This window comes from Apteryx rowi, unplaced genomic scaffold (assembly GCF_003343035.1).
Source record: "Apteryx rowi isolate R43461 unplaced genomic scaffold, aptRow1 scaffold_3, whole genome shotgun sequence".
NCBI lineage: Eukaryota > Metazoa > Chordata > Aves > Apterygiformes > Apterygidae > Apteryx > Apteryx rowi.
In genome coordinates this window covers 5,366,737-5,384,444 of record NW_020449418.1, presented here as the reverse complement: position 1 = coordinate 5,384,444, position 17,708 = coordinate 5,366,737, and the positions used below count along the sequence as shown (strand labels likewise).

Below are 17,708 nucleotides of genomic sequence, written 5' to 3'. Positions count from 1 at the left end.
TTGTATTGGGTTGTAGATTCTCATGCATTAAGGAGAAAAAAAGGTCTCCAATTCCCTTCCACTAAATACTTGTTGTTTATAGGGTTTTAAAATCAAATCCTCATCTAGTCCTTTCAGCACTAGCTGCCTTCTTCCCTCCTGCCTCTCAGTAGAGCATTTACAAGTGTTTATATCGGTTTTCTTACTGCCTAGCAACATTTGTTGCAAATAGTTTTTTAAAAAAAATGGTTTGCTGTTGTAAACCCAAAGCTGTAGCAAGTCTAACAACCTTTAGTTATCCCTTTAGAAAGGAAGAGCTACCTGATGTGRTAAAAATGAGGACCTGGTACTATGAAATCTCTGTTTATGTTCTGCAAACATGACTTTTTTTCTCTCCGAGTCTTTTTGTGGTGCAAATTGAGATATCCGTCATTTCCATTTATTTTGTTGAAATAATAGAAATAGTGGTGTGGAGTCTGTAGCTGAGTGCTGCGGTGTGCAGGTGAGCTCTGGGACTGGTGTGTCTGGTTTGTATGCTATTGGAGGGTCCGAGTGAGGGATCGGATTGATGAATTACTCTGCAGATAGTAGCCTCTTCCCTGCATATTTGTGTTCTCTTTTTGCTACATGGATCTAATATGACCTGTTTGGTTCTGCTGTGTTTAAGCAATGAGGTTGTCACTTAATTTGGGAGCAGTTTCCGTGGCTGAAGTGCCAGAGCTGACCCAAACTTGGATTTTCTCTCTGGGAAAGTGATACCTCAATTTTTTTTTATTTTTTTTTATTTTTTTGTCCATCTAGACATTTTGATGGAGAATTTCCAACCAGGACTATGGATGATTCTCTAAATTATAGGATTTTACTGACATTCAGCCTAGGATTTCCTTTCTCTAGTTACAGTTTTTGCATCTGATCAAAAAGAGGTAAATAGGTGTTTTCTGACAGACTTCAGCAGGAATTGAATTGAACTTTTAAACCTTTCACATAATGCTGATTATTATATTGTCCACCAGTCCTTGCTTTACCAAATCATATACCTCGTTATTTTAATCTTACCTGGAGTGAATACACTTCTGGAACACTTAATTACTTCTGTTTGTTTTGTGAATTTTGCTCAAATTCTAGTCCCTCAGTACAAAATATGATAAAGCTGATTTTTAATCAGCAAATTGAGAGTAAATCTGCTGGATTCATTGGAAGTTCCTAACCTAATACAGCTAAAATCTGACTCAGATTTGTCTGGCTATAGGTTTCCTAGCTCTGTATGTAGATGGATTTTATGAAATAGGAACACACCTAATGTTTTCCTACTTAGAAGCTGTCAATTAAACAACAGAGTGATAGAAATTTTCGATAAATAGAAGCTTGCTTTCAATGTTTTCAGCTTAGTTTGTGCTGAGATGCTGATAATCTAGAACAAGAGGAAGTATGTCATGGGTAGAGGTGGTTTCAAATGCTTTTTGTTGTAGATAAAGAGAGTGCATTTCTTCATAAAGGTGAGGTCTGCTTTCTACCTTCTACTGGAGACCATCTATGAAAGAAGGCAAGTCAAAAGGAGTCTTGAATTGTGYGGGCATTTTCCTTTCTGTCCATTGAAAATATTTCATATATGCATCTTTCCTTACCACCAGCCTCTTATAACAGATGTGAGCCGTGTATCAATCTTTAATACCCTGTGAATCTGCCTAGCTGGAGCAAGAGGTGGGCCTGTATGGGAGACAGGAGCTCAGAACCCAGCACAGGTRCTTCTGAAATCCCCCAGGTGGGAGATATGGATGCTTTCCAGCAACCTGGAAATCCGCCATTAACTTGGAGTACTTCACATTTCAGTGTCGATATACTAGTGCTGGATATTCCGGTCTGAAGCATGCTCACTGGAAAGAGGGTCTTAATGACTTGGCCCTGGACTCTTGTTGTAGTTGGTATAGGCTGAGAGACTTTTCAGGTGAGGGGCAAAGCTCAGGATAAAATCTGGAGTTCTTGTGCTTTTCTCTTCTCATTGGTAATATGGCAATGGTAATGTTCACTCATTTAAGAAATATGTAAGTCATTGCATTCAGAGTATTGCAGAAGTGGAAAGTGCTTCTTTATTAGTATAAGCATCATAGGTCTCTTATGGACAAAGTTTACCCATACCTGTATTTTTCTTAATGGAAATTTAAATAATAGACTTGCTGAAAGCATTTGCAAAAAGCCCTAAACAGCCACTGCCCTGCTTCCAAAGCCCATGTTTATTGCATTAAAGCTCTATTTTTTCAGTTAATCGTCTGCAAGGAGTTCATACTTTCTTACTCCATTGATCGACAGTTTTCACAGGACAGCCTCTGAGTCTTTCACAGATTGTCAACAGTATGAGCTTTTYTGCATGTTTGGTATTCAGTGTTTATTGCTCAAGTTGTGTGGTTGGTTGGGGAGGGTCACATGGAACATTTTCTGTAGCAAGATTGGGTGGCTGGAGGGAAGGTGCTGCTGAGAAAATGAATCTCTCAGGGACAAGGCAAAATGGATTTTAAGAAGAAAGATGTTTCAGGAGATAAACAGGTTTAGGAAATCTTAGGACGTTTTGATTGAGATTGTCAGAGCTGCACATTTAAGCTGAAGACCAACTCATTAAGTTTAATTGGACATCCGTATTAGGTAGGTGGCTTTGAAAATCTTTCCCTTTATATCTGTCCGTTCCTGGTTTTCTGCACAGAGAATATTATCCTCAGAAATACATCTGGCCTCTAGATTTTAAAGGATCTTTTTTCCACTAAGGGAGAAAGGCAGATATAAACTACATTTATGGGATGGAGTAGATATTTGTCCTGTTCAGCTACTAACTGTATTTATTAAATCAGGTAATAAAGTGAACATTGATGTTCAGATATTCTCATTGGCACTCAGTACATCTTTTTGCACAGGAATATTTGATTCATGCTAATATAGTCTCCCAACCAAACACTGATGCTCACATCTTTCAAAAACCTGAAAAATGACTACTGTAGATGGGATATATGTTTGCCTAATGGTAATGAGACTTACAGAGAGCAGTTGTTGCTCTTTGGAGACCAACAGTTTCTACAGAAAGATCTGTCATTGCCTGAGACCACAGTCAGTAGAAAGGCAGGTTTCTGCGTCTTGTTTTGCTGCTGGAGATCCATCTCTGGATTCCAGATCACCTGCTCTACAGCATGGCAGTCCTAGTGAATCAGGACAAAATGCTTCTGTGGAAACCCCGTTTGGCAAAGTTTTGAAAGAGCAGCCAGGGAGCAGGAGAGCTGGGGTGCATGTGGTGAGGGGAGACCTTGGTGCTGTGCTTCAGGAGCTGGGCTGGCGGGTCTCCTGTACTTGGCACCGGTTGTGGCCCGCCTGGCAGGTTGCAGGCCACGCTGGGCATCCAGATTGCACAGCAGTTGAGAACGAAATGGCCGTTGTCTCCACAAATAGCTTTGTCTTGGGAATGGAGCATTTGGGTGCGGAAGACCAAAGGTGTCCGGCCTGATCACCGGCTCTGGCATACCTATGCGCAGCGTCAACTCTCGGCTGAGAGGGTAAGGGCCGACTGGGGCGAAGTGAGGGAGCTGCTGGCGTGTGGTGACAGTAGCTGCCTTTGCTGTTTTCCTTTTCAGACACTGCAGCCAACAGCTTTCTCCAGATGTTTCTGGCATGATGTCCCCTCTTGCTCCTACATCAGTTTGTTCCTTCCTAGAAATAATCTTTATTTGGACCAAGCATAAGCTGTCATCAAAGATACTTTCGCTTCTCTCAGAAATTATATTATTTTAAAGGGCAAATAATGCCCAGAGCAGGATTTTGTTTTCCCCTCCTTTTTACTAGTGACAAAATGATTATATTTCCTGCTATCTTTTATTTATTTTTTTCTCCTGTTTTTGCTGTTCCCCAAACTTCCAACAACTGTGAAAACTCCCATGTGGTTTTGCCCAAATGCATGCAGGTGGGCTGTTAAATGTGAACTGCTTGGTAGATAAATGAGGATTGGTTGCTATATTTAATTATGCAGTCTTCTGTAATGTGTCTTCAACCAGCATTCATCTTGTGGATAGTAATTATTCTTAGCATGCCCATCTGAGCAAGATTATGCTTTGGTAATTGGTTTTGAATCCTAGATCCATTTTATTTTAGTGGCGTTCTCTATAATCCTTTCTATCAATGTTTGGGGATTGACAGTGAGGTGAGCGTGTGGCAGGAGCAAGGGAAAGGTTTCTCTGTCCTTTGTTAGGCAGCTGCCGAGCCGACATGGCAGACGTGGAGGGCGAGTGCTGGCGAGCACAGGCGATGGCAGACGTGGCTGCTGGCTCGTTTGTTCTGCACACTGATACTCTGCGCATYGTGGCAGCCCAGGCGACGCTGTCAGCTGGCACCTTGTGCGAGCCCTCATGCTGTTGCCAGCTCTGGAGTTGCAGGGGAAGTGGGGGACTGTCCCTCTGCAGCCATGGGGCCACACTGATGCCACCTCCATTAGTTGTCTGCAATGGAAGTGTGATGATTTCTTTGTAGCCTATGTAGGGAGCAATGGCCTGGTGGTCCTGGATAGCAGGTGGTTGGAATAGCTCTTCATGCTTTCGAAATGGAAGTTACAATTCTTCAGATAAGTGCCTGTATCAGACAGTTCTAAATGCAGCCCAGGAAATAGATTGAGTTGTGATGGTGTTTTGTTTTTTTTTTCCCTGTCCCTGTCCCATTCCGTCTGTTCTGTTGGTCACACTGGCTGTTTTATTTACGTAAATAGTGCTTAGAAGATGCTTTCTGCAAAGATGAATTAGCTGTCTCTGTGCCCATCTCCTCCTCCCTTTTCTGTAGGGAAATTGAAGCAGAGAAGTCGATGGTAAAATGTTTTCATGGTCCTAGTGAGTGTCTCCAACCAGGGATGGTAACTCCTGTGAAGGAAGAGAAGAGCAGATGCTCAGGGTCTGGCTGCAGTGGGGAAACTCTTTGTATTGCTCCGATGTTTTAATAGATCCCCTCTATCTCAGCATGATGCAGSCCTTCACCATGTATCATCTCCAACCTGGCTGATCCCTCCAGAGATCTCTCCTTTGAAAGCCCGTCTGCAGTAACCTTCTTACCCTTCCCCACTCAGCACAGGCTGTTTGCTGAGCTGTGTGGAAGGGCAGACGAGGAGAGCACCCTTCGCTCTCCCTCCCTCCCCACCTCTGACCTATGCAGCGTTTATGAAGGGACTAGACTCGAGCAGTTCTTGTACTGGGGAAACATGGCATCCTCTGCTAGGTCATTCCGTAGAGGAAAGGGTCTTGTGTATACACAGCATAGATAATAAATTCAAAGGCTGGTTGCTAAAGTCCTCAATTCAGCAACAAAAAGCAATCTGACATATTAAGATAACCCTTTAATTCTACTTTAGAGGCAGAGCTGCCTGCAGAGTACCTGCACTGCTTACTATTCCCCCTGCTATGCACTATATTCATGTCTGCTACTCGCTAACCAGGATGTGTCTTTCTCATCTTTGGTCCAAGGAAGGTGCAAGTTCCTTAAAACTAAAACCTGATTTGCTCAACCCATAGGGACCCAAGCAACTAACTTAGGAGATCCCTGCTTTCATCTGGATCTTAAGAATCGTGGCAGCTGTCACATGTTATTAAAAATGAGTGCTAAGGTGGTTTAATTTTGAGTGGCATGATGCACCCAGCTCTCGGCAGGGAGAAAACAGCATTGTGCCACTGAACTTTGCCATCCATGAAAAGTTATTCCTGCAAGGGCTGATATTCCATTTGCAGAARGCAATTTGTAATTACACAACAGCAACAACAGTGATGCTAGGAAAGGAGTGAAAGGGAGATTAAGACTGCATGTTTCGGTCAGGAGAGGTAAGATGGCTGTAGCTCTGAGAATGTGGATTTAGCTGTCCACTGCTAAAAAGGTGGTCAGGAAACCTGTGAGTAGAGGAGAGACTCAAAATAGTCACAACACCACATAGCATTTCGAAAAAAGACTTTAAAAGCTCTTTTTTTGCAGCTAGGAAGGCAAGTGTGAGTTTCACCGTTAGCAACAGGGATTCGAAGGGAGTCTTTGAGCTACTCCAAGGCATGCCGTGTGTTGGCAGCCTCTGCAGAGAGGCCAGAGGCTTGCGTAGTCTGAGGAGAGATGGTCCGTGCAGGAAAGGCAAAACTGTGATGCTGGGGTTGGGTAAGAGAGTCTGAAGAGAACTGTGGTGCTGTTTTGTCAGAAGCGTTGGGCCCAGGGACATGGGTCGTTCCACCTCAGTTTCTCAGTCTGATCTAGTCCTGGCTCTTGTGTGCAGCCTGAGTAGAAGGCCTCCGGTAGACGAACAAATGGAGGAATGCACTGTACTGTAGTCTGGGCCACTTTTCACTTGATCATTTTTGGCCCACTGATAGCGCTTTCCTTTCTGACACTGTGTGGTGTGGGCACAATTGAGAGTGTGGTCTGAAAATGATGGCTGGTGAGCGATGAAGGGGAAGGGGCACTGCTGCTGAGGAAGTGGTGGTCTGACAGGGCACTTGTGGCCAGTTTTTGGGAGGCCAAGCATCTCTGGAAGTTTCTTGCTATACTACAGACTTCCTGACAGTTAGGGGTAAGGCAGTAGATTGGCCAAGGCCCCGCTCCCAGAAGCTCTGGTGGCTATCTAGGTGCGTAGTTGTCCCATTGTGTCCTGTCTGTGTGGAAAGGTGAGTTCTGTGAGAGGTGAAGTACTGGTGTGATCTCAGGTGTGGTACCACATTGACCCCAAGCAAAGATCTGGGCTCACAGTCACAGGGTGATTCAGACCTAGCTTTTACTTCACTTATGGTATAGAGGGTCTGAAGCCCCATGTCTGAAGATCAGTGATGTGAATGTGCTCCCTTGAAGATTTAATTAAAAATAGCTGTGTTAGTTCCCTGTTGATCTGGCCCAATTCTTTCCTCCCTAGCAGGAATTCTAATCTTTGCCTCTCTGGGACATGGCAAAATGTTGACTGAACTTGGAAAGATAGAAGATGGGTTTGAGATGCTGCTGAGAGAAGGAGGTGGGGGGGTAGCCTTCCCATGCAAGTGCATCTCTGAACACATGGTGAATGTAGCTCCTAGCATTAGGAATAATTGGTAACATCCAGGAGAGCTGTGATGGAGAGATAAGGGTGGGCAAACCAGCATGCTTTGCATATGATAGTCACACTATTAGTCTTTAGAGCCAAGCAATCTTTCATTTTTGTTGTAATTGTGGTATCTCTTTAATTTCCTTGGCATAATGCACTTAATCCATAATTATAAAATAAGCAACCAGCCCTTGGTTTTGTTATATTCTGTTAGTGTGAGAGAGACTCTGTGTTTTTATTAATTTAACTTTCTACGAGCTAACAGATTGCCATAAAAGAAAACAGAATTTCTCAACCAGTACAGCTAATAGCTGTATTTCAACAAAGGCCCCATGGTACATGTTGAACAATAACTATGACTCCTGTGCCACTTGCAGTTTTTAATTGAATTTCTATCCCATGGATATCATGTCAGAGCCATTCATCTGCTCCACTAAGTCTTCTAATATTAAACAAGTTCTTCCAAGTTATTATTGTAATACAAATACTGCTTGATGGTTGATTTGCATTACATATGCACTGCTGTGGTAGGGATAATGCAGTGTGGAAAAGTTTAGCTTGCATGGGCACAAGCAAAGGAATCATATCATTTTGGATGAAATTGTGTTGTGAATCTATAAGCTGCACTTTCTCCCTCCTTCTTCTGTCTTGAATGGTAGGATCAGCTCTGCCTGTCCTGCTTGGAGTGGGACACAGGATGGAAAAATTGGCAATGGAGACATGCATGGCTCATCAGATGCTTAGTCTCTGCTCTCCAAGGCTCCTGACAACCCCTGTTTGCAGCACAGGGAAAGTCTGTCTTGTTTCATGTGCCCTAAGTTTATCTGGTGTTGGTGAACAAAAGTCGGAACGTTTGTGCAAGGAGGGCAGTGGAGATCAGGGCTTGGTCGTATCTTCAGCTATGTGCATGGAACAAATCGCTCCTTGTTTCTGAGATGGTGCTCTTGCACTGAGGCTGTAAATTTTAGATGTGACAGTCCCAACATTAGAGCAAACTATCATGTAGTAGGGTCTAAATAGCTCCAGAGTGATAGACTGTAACGCTGGTGGAACTGTACACTCAACTTCAGGGCATGGAACTAAGGGCATCTGTACTTTAGACTTTGCTGTCACCTTAACGCTGCCCTTTTCTCTCACCTACATATCCTTTTTAAAAGGTTAGTCAAAACATGGTGTTTTGTGGGAAGACATCATTGCTGCCATATTGCCCCCCCTGCCAAATACAGGAACTTCTCAAGTGTGATAGTGTGCATATGATATTATAGTCTATGACTAAATAAAGACTTTTCTCTGGTCTGTCCTTACAGACTGGTGTCTTTGGCTGATAGCATAGAGTGGGTGAAAGCAAGATGAAGTTTCTGTCCAAATCGGTGAATGAGGCTGTGTAAGTGGGCTGGTCAAGAGGGAAGGTCTGAACTGTGCTCGCTAGCAGTCAGTGAGGGAGAGCAGAAGGAATATCTCCATTCCTAAACTAGGAATGAAACACTGGTTTGCAAAGCTCTTGATAGAAGTTTTCTCAACAGCAGTGATTTTGTAGTATTCACGTGATTTGAGCAACAAAGGGGGAAGGGTGATGAGGTTCAGGGACTGGAACAAGAAATATAAGCCTGAAATTCTGAATATTAATTATATGGTGATTCTAAAGTGCAAAATTGAAGGTTATTTCCTAGCGTCCCTTCTCCATTATTTTCTATTGATTAATACATTAATGCTATTGGTGAATTAAGAATTCAGTCACCTGAGAAGTCACAGTAACCCAAAACATCTGGGCTCTGGAGGTGATACCTCCCAGCTGTGAAATCAGGGCTGGCTGTGTAAAACTGTCTCCTTCTCTGTTGAAGTCTAAAGTACACGCTTGGCTGCATTGGGAGGAAGCAGAGGAGAAGCATGCAAACTGGACTGACCTCATTTTGGTGTTGTACAAACACATAACGATCGTCAACATCTGGCCTTTAGCGTATGAACAGAGTCCTCAGGAAGCCCAAATGGAGATGGAGCCGCTGGACTGCAGCTTGCTGGTGTGAAGGCTTGTCTGTGCAGACTGCAGGTAGTGTCAGTGCCCCCAAACTGCAGATAGTGGCAGAGAAGTTGATCTCAGTTCTCCAGCCACAGGTAACAACTAGGAATCATTCAGTCTCTTTTTAAAAGCATCTTGGAGTATAAATTCTGTTAATAGAGTCTAGATTGCTATGACAAGGTCTTAGCTGCACAGTAGCTATTCTGTGATGTTTTACAACAGTCTTAACTTAGCAAAGTCATAAGGGACCAAAGAACATCTGGGCGCTGATGGCTGGGGAATTATTGGAATCTGTTGGACCCATGAAGAAGCAGCTGCCTAAGATGTCCTAAGCGCCCGATGAAGTGCCATCAAAGGTGTAAGCTCTGCTGTAAAGGATAGTCTTTGCTGTATTTGCATCCTGCTTTCTGGATCTGGCACCGTTCTGAGAGGTTCATAGGATAACCCTGGGTTTAGTGTTCCCTGTTTGGATTCAAAATGCTTTTAATTTCTATTTCCCTGTGAGATATGCAGGCAGCGTTTAAGAGCATGTAACAAAATCACATTTAGAGACTGTCTAGAAACCAAATTCTGAAAAACTCTGCCTCTTTATCTTCCTTGTAAGGTTGCAACTCAGATATTAGCTGGTGACAGCAATTATTGATGGTCTCATTAAAGATGAGATCCCATTCCCAGCAGTGCTTTTAATATTTTTTCCTCTTTTTTGCTGCAGGGACACTGATAAGTGGTTGTAGAATGAGATTTAAAAAAAAAAAAAAGAAAGAAAGAAAAGATACAGGGCGGGGGAGAAAAGCCCCATGTTTATCATTTGCCCTCAACCGTGAGAAAGGGAGATTAATTTCTGAAAATATTTTGTGTACTGGAGTTATTAAAGTGTAATCTCTGCAAAATAATGACTGGTAACAAAAACTCATCATTATTTATTTGCTCCATCTTCAACATCAGTTAAGTAGTAAAGTATGGACAAAGAAATAACTCTTTCAGATAACTCTCCCATCATGCATTTAATGTTGGCTTGAAAAGACAGCTGCTATTTCACCACGTTATTCTGATTATTGCAGACTCATTGTTTGAAGCTTAGCAGCTGTGTAATAGATGTGCACGTACATGATGTAATATCTCTTTCCACGTTCCCTCTTTCAGTAATCACAGCACTTAAGTCTCAGTATGAACGTTATTGATCAATGATTGTAGCTCATTAACATGGAAGTAATCCCTTAGATCTGAATCAAGCACAAATAGATGTGTGTGTGTAAAATGTAGTCAGGGGARAGGCATTTTTGACTGCATGGAGTGTTTTGGGCTATGGTGTTAATGTAACAACGTTTCAGAAGGGTTATAGAGGCATGGGTGGGAGGGAAGGGATGAACTGAGGGTAGTTTGGTTAAAGCTGAATTTTTCTTCTGTAGGGAGGTGACACTCTTTTCTGTCTATTTATATTTTCAACTAACTAAACGATGCAGGTCCACTGAAGTATTTAGTTAACAGTAGGTTCTGAGGAACATTTTGTATAGACACTTCCAGTTTTGGATGTGATAAGAGGTTTTTTCAGCCATATACTAGCTGAGAGTCTAGCGGGACAACATGAGCAGTCAGCAATGTACTGAAAGCAGTGGTGCAAGTCCAGCAGGTCTCCGGTCTAGATCCACTCCCAAGGACCTTCTGATTGATGGAGGTGAAAGAGGGAAGTTCATCTACTCTGACCTGTTGGCCACTCATCACTGCCCCGAGCATCTGCAGTAAGCCACAGAGATGCACCGCTTTTGCACCCGCTGATTCCTCGTGGCACACCTGCAGTGAGCCAAGTGGCCCCCCTTTACATGTTCTTTCGCTCAGCGTGCCATGCACTGTTCACTGGCATCTCAGTCATGACTCTAAAGGCATTTGTTAGAAATTGTGGCACTGTGTGAAACCTTCCTCTTTTTACCATATTTCATTTTCTCCTCTATCCTCAGAGATCCACCTGTAGAGATGTGCACAGATAAGCCTGCAGAACTGCCCCTGCATTGAGCGGTTGATCGGATCCTTGTTGACTGCGTTGGGCTTGTTTTCGGGGTGTTACTGTTCAGCCTGCAGAAAGATTCATTCCCAGAATATTAAAACTGATGTTAAAATGAACCACGTGCCTTCTGGTAAGGCAGCTAAAAAGGAGAAAGAAATGGCTAGTGATGAGCTGCCACTACTTCCTAATTAATCACAGGCTATTGCAATCTACCTGCTAAAGGATGGGTAACCCTTTATGCCAACATTTTCCCTGGGGTCTTAATGGTGCCCTCCAAGAATGTAGCATCAGGCTTCATTTTCTTATTGGCTTTTGAAGCATCAGGTTGGCTGGAATAAAGAAAGAAGCCATTTCTCTCTTGTGCTGAAAAATATCACTGGAAAAATTTAAGTGCCATTGCTTTAAAACTGTCCAGGGGCTGTAAGTGAGCAATGCTGAATCAGAATACAATTAAAAATAGCCTATGTGATTTAATGAGTTCTGCTCTAATTTTTTTGAAGTATGGATCCATGGAGACTGCTGCCAGAAACATGTGGGCAGCGGTTATAGTTAGTGCATCAACGGGCAGATATCCTGAGTGGGACTGAAGCCCAGGTTCAGATAGGAAGCATGACCGAAGGCTTAAAACATACTGGGTCATAGATGTGGAAGCTGGAATAGATGATTATGTTGATGTAGTCTGACCTCTGGTGCAGGACAGGACACAGGACCTAACAGAGTAATTCCAATCCATCTCTTATGGCAGAGAAAGCCTGTTGATCTCAATTTGCAGTCTGAAATTTCCACATCTATGTAAACCTTTGTGGGAATTGCCATCCTCCAGCTTAGGCGGTTGGAACAAGAACAAAGTAAATCACCATGCATAACTTGGGCAAAAAGAAAATTAAGTGATCACAACCTCGTAGGAGGTCTGTGGCAAAGTAGGAACTCTGCAGGTCTCCTGCAGTACCTTCCAATATCTTTAATACAACAGAATTCCATTTCTTCAGTGACCTTCGCAGTCTGCATTGTGGACATTTGTGAGCTTGGTACTTTTCACAAATAGCTAAATTATGATTAAATCCAGGGACATAAAGAAAATCCATGTTGTATCTAGAAATACGATCACAGCATCTTGGACCACAGTCAGCTTTCCCCTTCCATTTGCCTTGATAATATGCAGGGTGCCTAGCTCTTCAGAAACTCCACTTAGGTGCAAGGCTTGACTTTAATATGAATAAGAACCACTTTCTGGCACACTAGCAAGGAGCAAAGGCATAAGGGATATTAATCCTTGTGCTTCAGGGCCTTAAACAAAAATATTCCTCATCTAATACCTGGAGGAAATGCCATTCTGTAGCATAGTGCTAGAACTAATTCAGTGTTAAGAGGTTTAAGTTAGCTTTCTGGTCTGACTACTGCTTAAGGCAGCCTATCAAGCTAGAGAGATGACTGGTCTCTTCCAGTGCTTTGTTTTCTGTGTCCCTCCTTCTCAACCTAAGCAATCCTCCCCAGTGAGTTGGGAGAGGATGTGTGTTTCCTTGTGCTCCGCTTACTATTCCTTCATTAAAATGACAATCATCTAGCCATCTCCTGGGGGACTTGCTGAGGCTGATTGACTTTTCAGGCTGTTCCTACTTTATTGATCTTCTGTCTGAAAAAATTTCAACAGGTTTATTCTCCCAAGACAAAGTGTTTTGTGTTAGATGAGCCTCTGAGTGCTGAGCATGAAAGATGACAGGAAAAGGAGTTTTTTCTGGGGTAAAGTTAAGCCTGAGCCAACTGTGGTTTTTGAGAACTATTAGGCAGTGAGGTCTTAGGTCATGGTAGCACAGGGGTGGTCAATTTGTGCTTTCTGAGCTGCCCATGACTTGCAAGTAGCTCACGTGGGACCCCATGTTAAGCATATGCCATATGAATCACAATCATTTATTAATCTTAATATTAAACTGCAAGCTTGCTTACTTTGGAAACGCTGTATAGACACAAGCTTAGGCCTTAGTATGAATAAGGATCATATTTTTAGGCACAATAGCTAGAATCAAAATTGTTAATCCTCATGCTCAGGGAATGACTGAGATTTCCTCTTAACCAATGCTTGTATGAAATATCTCGTGGCAGTGCAGCATTGAAGTTAACTGTATTATGAGAGGTTTAATCCATCTCCTCCTGAACTGACTGCTGCCCAAGCCAAGAAACTGGATGAAAGACAACTGGCTTCTTCCGTTTTTGCACTTCCTCTATCCCTATCTTAATACTTCTTAACCAAAATTCTCCTCTAATGAATTGGGAGTAGATGTAGTGGCATAACCTGAATGAATGTCTGGATGAGAAGGGAAGAGTGTCGTTTTGGACTGTTGAGGACATCCTCAGCTTATTGCCCTGGGACCCAGCTGTATAAAGGAGCGGAGCAAGCAATGCAAAGGCATTGTCAGCTGTGCGACCCATCCTGAGAACTCCTTTTCTCTTGTGAATTAGGATACCTGTGTTTTGAGATGCTCAGAAACATTAGCATACAGTTGAGAAGGCCAGGAAGGTTTGCAGGCCCTGTTGTAGAGGTTCCTGGATATTTCAGTGGTAATGGGGATGGGTAAGCCTGAAATTCAGGGATGGGCTGATTTTATATTGTTGATTTTTTTTTTTTTCTTTCTCCTTGTTGAAAGAGAACTTGTGCTGGAGACTGTTCTAGTGGGAAAGTGTCATCGCAAAAAAAAAATTCAGAGCAGTGTTAACCTGAAACTTATTTGTGTTCATTTATGGTTCCAAATTCTCTCTGCTTCTTAAGAAAACCAAACTCCTGCTATTGCTTTGCCTCTTCCTTGCAGGTTTAAACTTCTGAAGTTTCTTAAAAATGCTTAAAGAATGTTCACAAATGCAAAATTGCAAAATGCTTACAAAATACTAGCATCCTCTTGTTGATGTTGGTATTAGTCTGTACGCTTGCAGATATGCTTAGGTATACTGGCTCCTCACCTCTTTTGGGTAAATTAGTATAGATCTGCCAATATCATTCACCTGAATTCAATCGGATCACGTTGACTTTAACTGAGGATCTGGTGGTGTTTTACTAGTTGTTTGACAGCAGCATGTGGAGGCTCTCAGTCATATTGTGGCTGGAGGAAATACATGTTCCTTAGACTAGAAGGGGCATCTTGCATCATCAGCCCTCTACTATCCCAAGTGGCGGCATCATGTAGGCGGCTTCTTTTTTTTTTTTCCCAGATACAGGAAGAGGCAGTCTTTTCCCATGGAGCAAAGTTATCTAAATGGAGGAGAAACTGGAGTGCTGAGGAGCCTTAACTAGAGTCAGGCAGGAATTCTGTCGTCTTTMTATTCAGGTCATGTGAGCATGGTGCCAGGGACAGTAACCTTTGTGGGCTGCAACCAGAGGAGTCGCAGGTAGATGTAAGGCTTGTAAGAGATGGGTTGGCTGAGGTAGAGGGTGGAACATGTTGCAGGCTGATTTTAAAAGTTGCTTTGGGAATTGGCTGTGAGTTTTAATATCTCTGTCTAATGAAGTGAACTAAACCACCTCCATCACTGCCTTCTTTTTATCTATATCAGTTTTGCAAAGATTCACTGGCAGTTTGAAAAAATCAGTGCACCTTGGGTTACATCAGGAGTGACTCAGGTTCATCTAATGTCCCCATAGTGCAGCCTACCACCAGTCCCAAACAGGCACACAGTGTGTCAAAGGCAAGTTTCTGGTAACCCCTGACCACAGCCACCATCTCAGTGGGCATGAGTGGACACTAATGGTGGTATCCCCTGCTGTAAAACTGAGATTTGAATCGCCTGTCCCCTTGTCTTACAAGGGTGATGTGACCTACTGTCAGGTCGGTTCATACTGCGCAGCCTGGACCTGTTCTGGATATTTGGGAGGAGGTCTCTGCCCTCCTATCTCGCACAGTAACAGAGTTTACCGATGGGGCAGTTCCACAGTCTCCCCTCAATATTCTGTTCAATCCACATTTAAAGGGAGCTTCAGTTTAAATACACTTGATAGGACAGAAGTTAAACTGAACCTCTAGAATTTCTCCAAAAAACTCCACATTTAAAGCACTTCCCTTTTGCTACATAATAATGCAAATTTAAATGATTAGGTTGTTAAGAGAATCATTACAGAAGCATTTTCAGCTGTAGTAATAAAAGGGGAAAAGAAAAGGGCCTGGGAATGGCCATGTTTCTAATTAATAATCTAATTAATATCTGATTAATTAATGAGGCTTTGTCATCAAAGCTGCCTTTTATCTCTGAGGCTTTTAAGTGTCCTCTGGACCAAATTTCTTGAATGTGTCATGATAAAGCCGTCTCTGTGCTGAGTCAATCAACTGGTTGGAATCAAATTGCTATGCTGTCTTATCAGGGATGCATAAAACACCTCTTTGGAAAATTAGAATACATCAGAATCAGTAGCAAGACAAATATGTCAGATCTTTCAGACAGAACAAATAGAAAATGAGTAGTGATGAACTGGAGTTCTACAATGCTGTACAAAAGTAATGCTAATACCATGCAGAGACCAGAGCAGAAGGAAGGAGGGAGACCTCTGTAAAGCTAGACTGGCTTAGCTCCAGATCACCCCCATTTTATGGAAACTGAACTGAGTCTTAGGTGGTGTCTGTCTCAGGTCAAAAGTGTCAAGATGATGATTCAGGTTCTGACATCCCTGCTGAGACTGTTGATATGGATATTCTTCAATACCTGTGTGGCTTTGGCTGTGGGGATAGTAAGAAGGTATTAAAAAAATGTGTGGGGGGKTTTATTTCCTTTCCTCTGTGAGGTGCAGTTTCCATCAATACGCATCAGCTTTGCCTMAGTAGGTCATCAATGGTGTAATAGGGCAAACGTCCAGTGAAGGGAAGTGCTTGTCCCAGCTTTCAGAGAGAAGCCGTTTTGCATTTCTTGAGGTCTTAGTTTCTATTCTTGATTCTACCACTGACTGTGGGAAATCCACATCACATTTCTCTGCTTTTATCTCCTCTCTTCTCTTCGTAGTGCTATAGAGTATGTATGGCACAGTGGAGTCCTGATATTGTTTGGCATGTAGTTCTAGTAGTAATTCTCCTTAAATATTTCCTTTTTGCATTTCTTGCGTTCTGAAATACCTCTGGTGTGTTGTTGTCCCATGGACACTAAAATACGGAGCACTCATATGTTACAATAAATGATGAACTTGTGATCTCAGGCGGGATGGCTGAGGTCCCTTTATTTGTACCACCATGGTTAGAGAGAAAACATAGATAAACTTGGGAGATAAAGCTAGATACATAGTTTGTAGGTAACTAAACTAAAGATGAGATAAACTTCCACTGTATGGAGAAGGTAGAATCTTTCTTACAGCTAGGGAAGTAGTTATTTACAGTATTGTAATAGAAGGCACTAGTCTTGGTTTTTTGTGTGCCTTCTTATTGTGGGCTATTCTGCAGAATATAAAACAACGCTTAGTAACCACTACACCTGCAGCTTCCGTGCTTTGATCATAATCCCAGTTTCTCCAGAAGTTGAGTATGCTTTGCCATAGGCTCAAACCTCAGTTTTATAGTTCAGATTCTTGCCTACCATCAGGTGTTAAGATCCATCAGCTTGGTTTGTATTTTATCTCCACTTCAGAGATCCTGTGGCAGAAGCAAAGCGGGGAGGCAGCTTCAGAACTGCCTTTGACCAGCTATATCCCATGGTAGTTGAGGTATACAAACTCTAAAACTCCTAGCGGTAGGGAACACAGGACTCCACTGCTCAAAGTTGTTCTTTGGTGTTATCTGGCAATTCCTGCTTCCTCCTTGCTAGGCATCCTTCTTCTTCCTTGCCATTGTTTCCTGCAAGAAAACACATTTCTTGCAACTCGCTTCTTCCCCCACCACATCTCAAAGGAGTCTCTTCCTAGTTGAAGTGATTCTGCATATTATTTAAGATCTGAAACTTCCTTCTGCTGTACCACAGATATAGTATATCTGGAGGTAGGGGAAGACATGGGTGGAGAGGAGAGGGAGGAGATTGGGAACAAATATCCGCCTAGCTGATGGTGAATGTTATTGGACACCAAATAGCACCCTGCATTGTTCTGTGTAGTCGGTGATTACTGGGGTTATCCAAAACACCCCTGTTTTCCTACAGGGCAGTTGGAACAAGAGTGATGCAGACACAGCTTTCAAATTGGTGTCCATTGTCCCTATAGTCTGAAGATCCAGAAACTACATCTCCAGGGGCTGAGTTTGTGCCCCTCTGAGCAGTCGTCTCATGAGGAATGAATGTTTGTGGTGCTGCCTGGTGGGATGGTGATCAACCAGAAAGCTGCTGAGCCAGTGCCCAGCAGCAGTGCAAACAGTGCTCACCTCCCTTGTGCTTTATTGCCCATCAGCCAAAAGGTGGAAAGTTCTGAATCCTGTTGCCCAGCCTTTGCAACATCCAAAGTCCTGATAAAGGCTCACAGTGAATAAATGAAAGAGGATACCTTGCCTGTCAAAAGAAAAAAAAAAAAAAACCTGTAAGAAGAGACAGGAAGCCAGTGTTCATAGGCAGCTCATTTCTCCTTCGTTTTGAACTGTGAATCTCAAAGACTAATGCACRATGACAGCCCGTTTTGTCTTGCCACTTTCCACTGTATAGTATAAATTGAAGTTTATCAACAGAGGTCGTCATCAATTCTTTCAGAAGGCTTGGTGATGGGAAGT

At 42.7% G+C, this 17,708-nt stretch overlaps 1 protein-coding gene across 1 annotated transcript in view; it reads left to right on the top strand.

Moving 5' to 3' along the window:
* The window catches only part of SORCS3 (sortilin related VPS10 domain containing receptor 3), a 337,032-nt gene that overhangs the window by 145,053 nt on the left and 174,271 nt on the right, over positions 1–17,708 (top strand). The window lies entirely within an intron of this gene.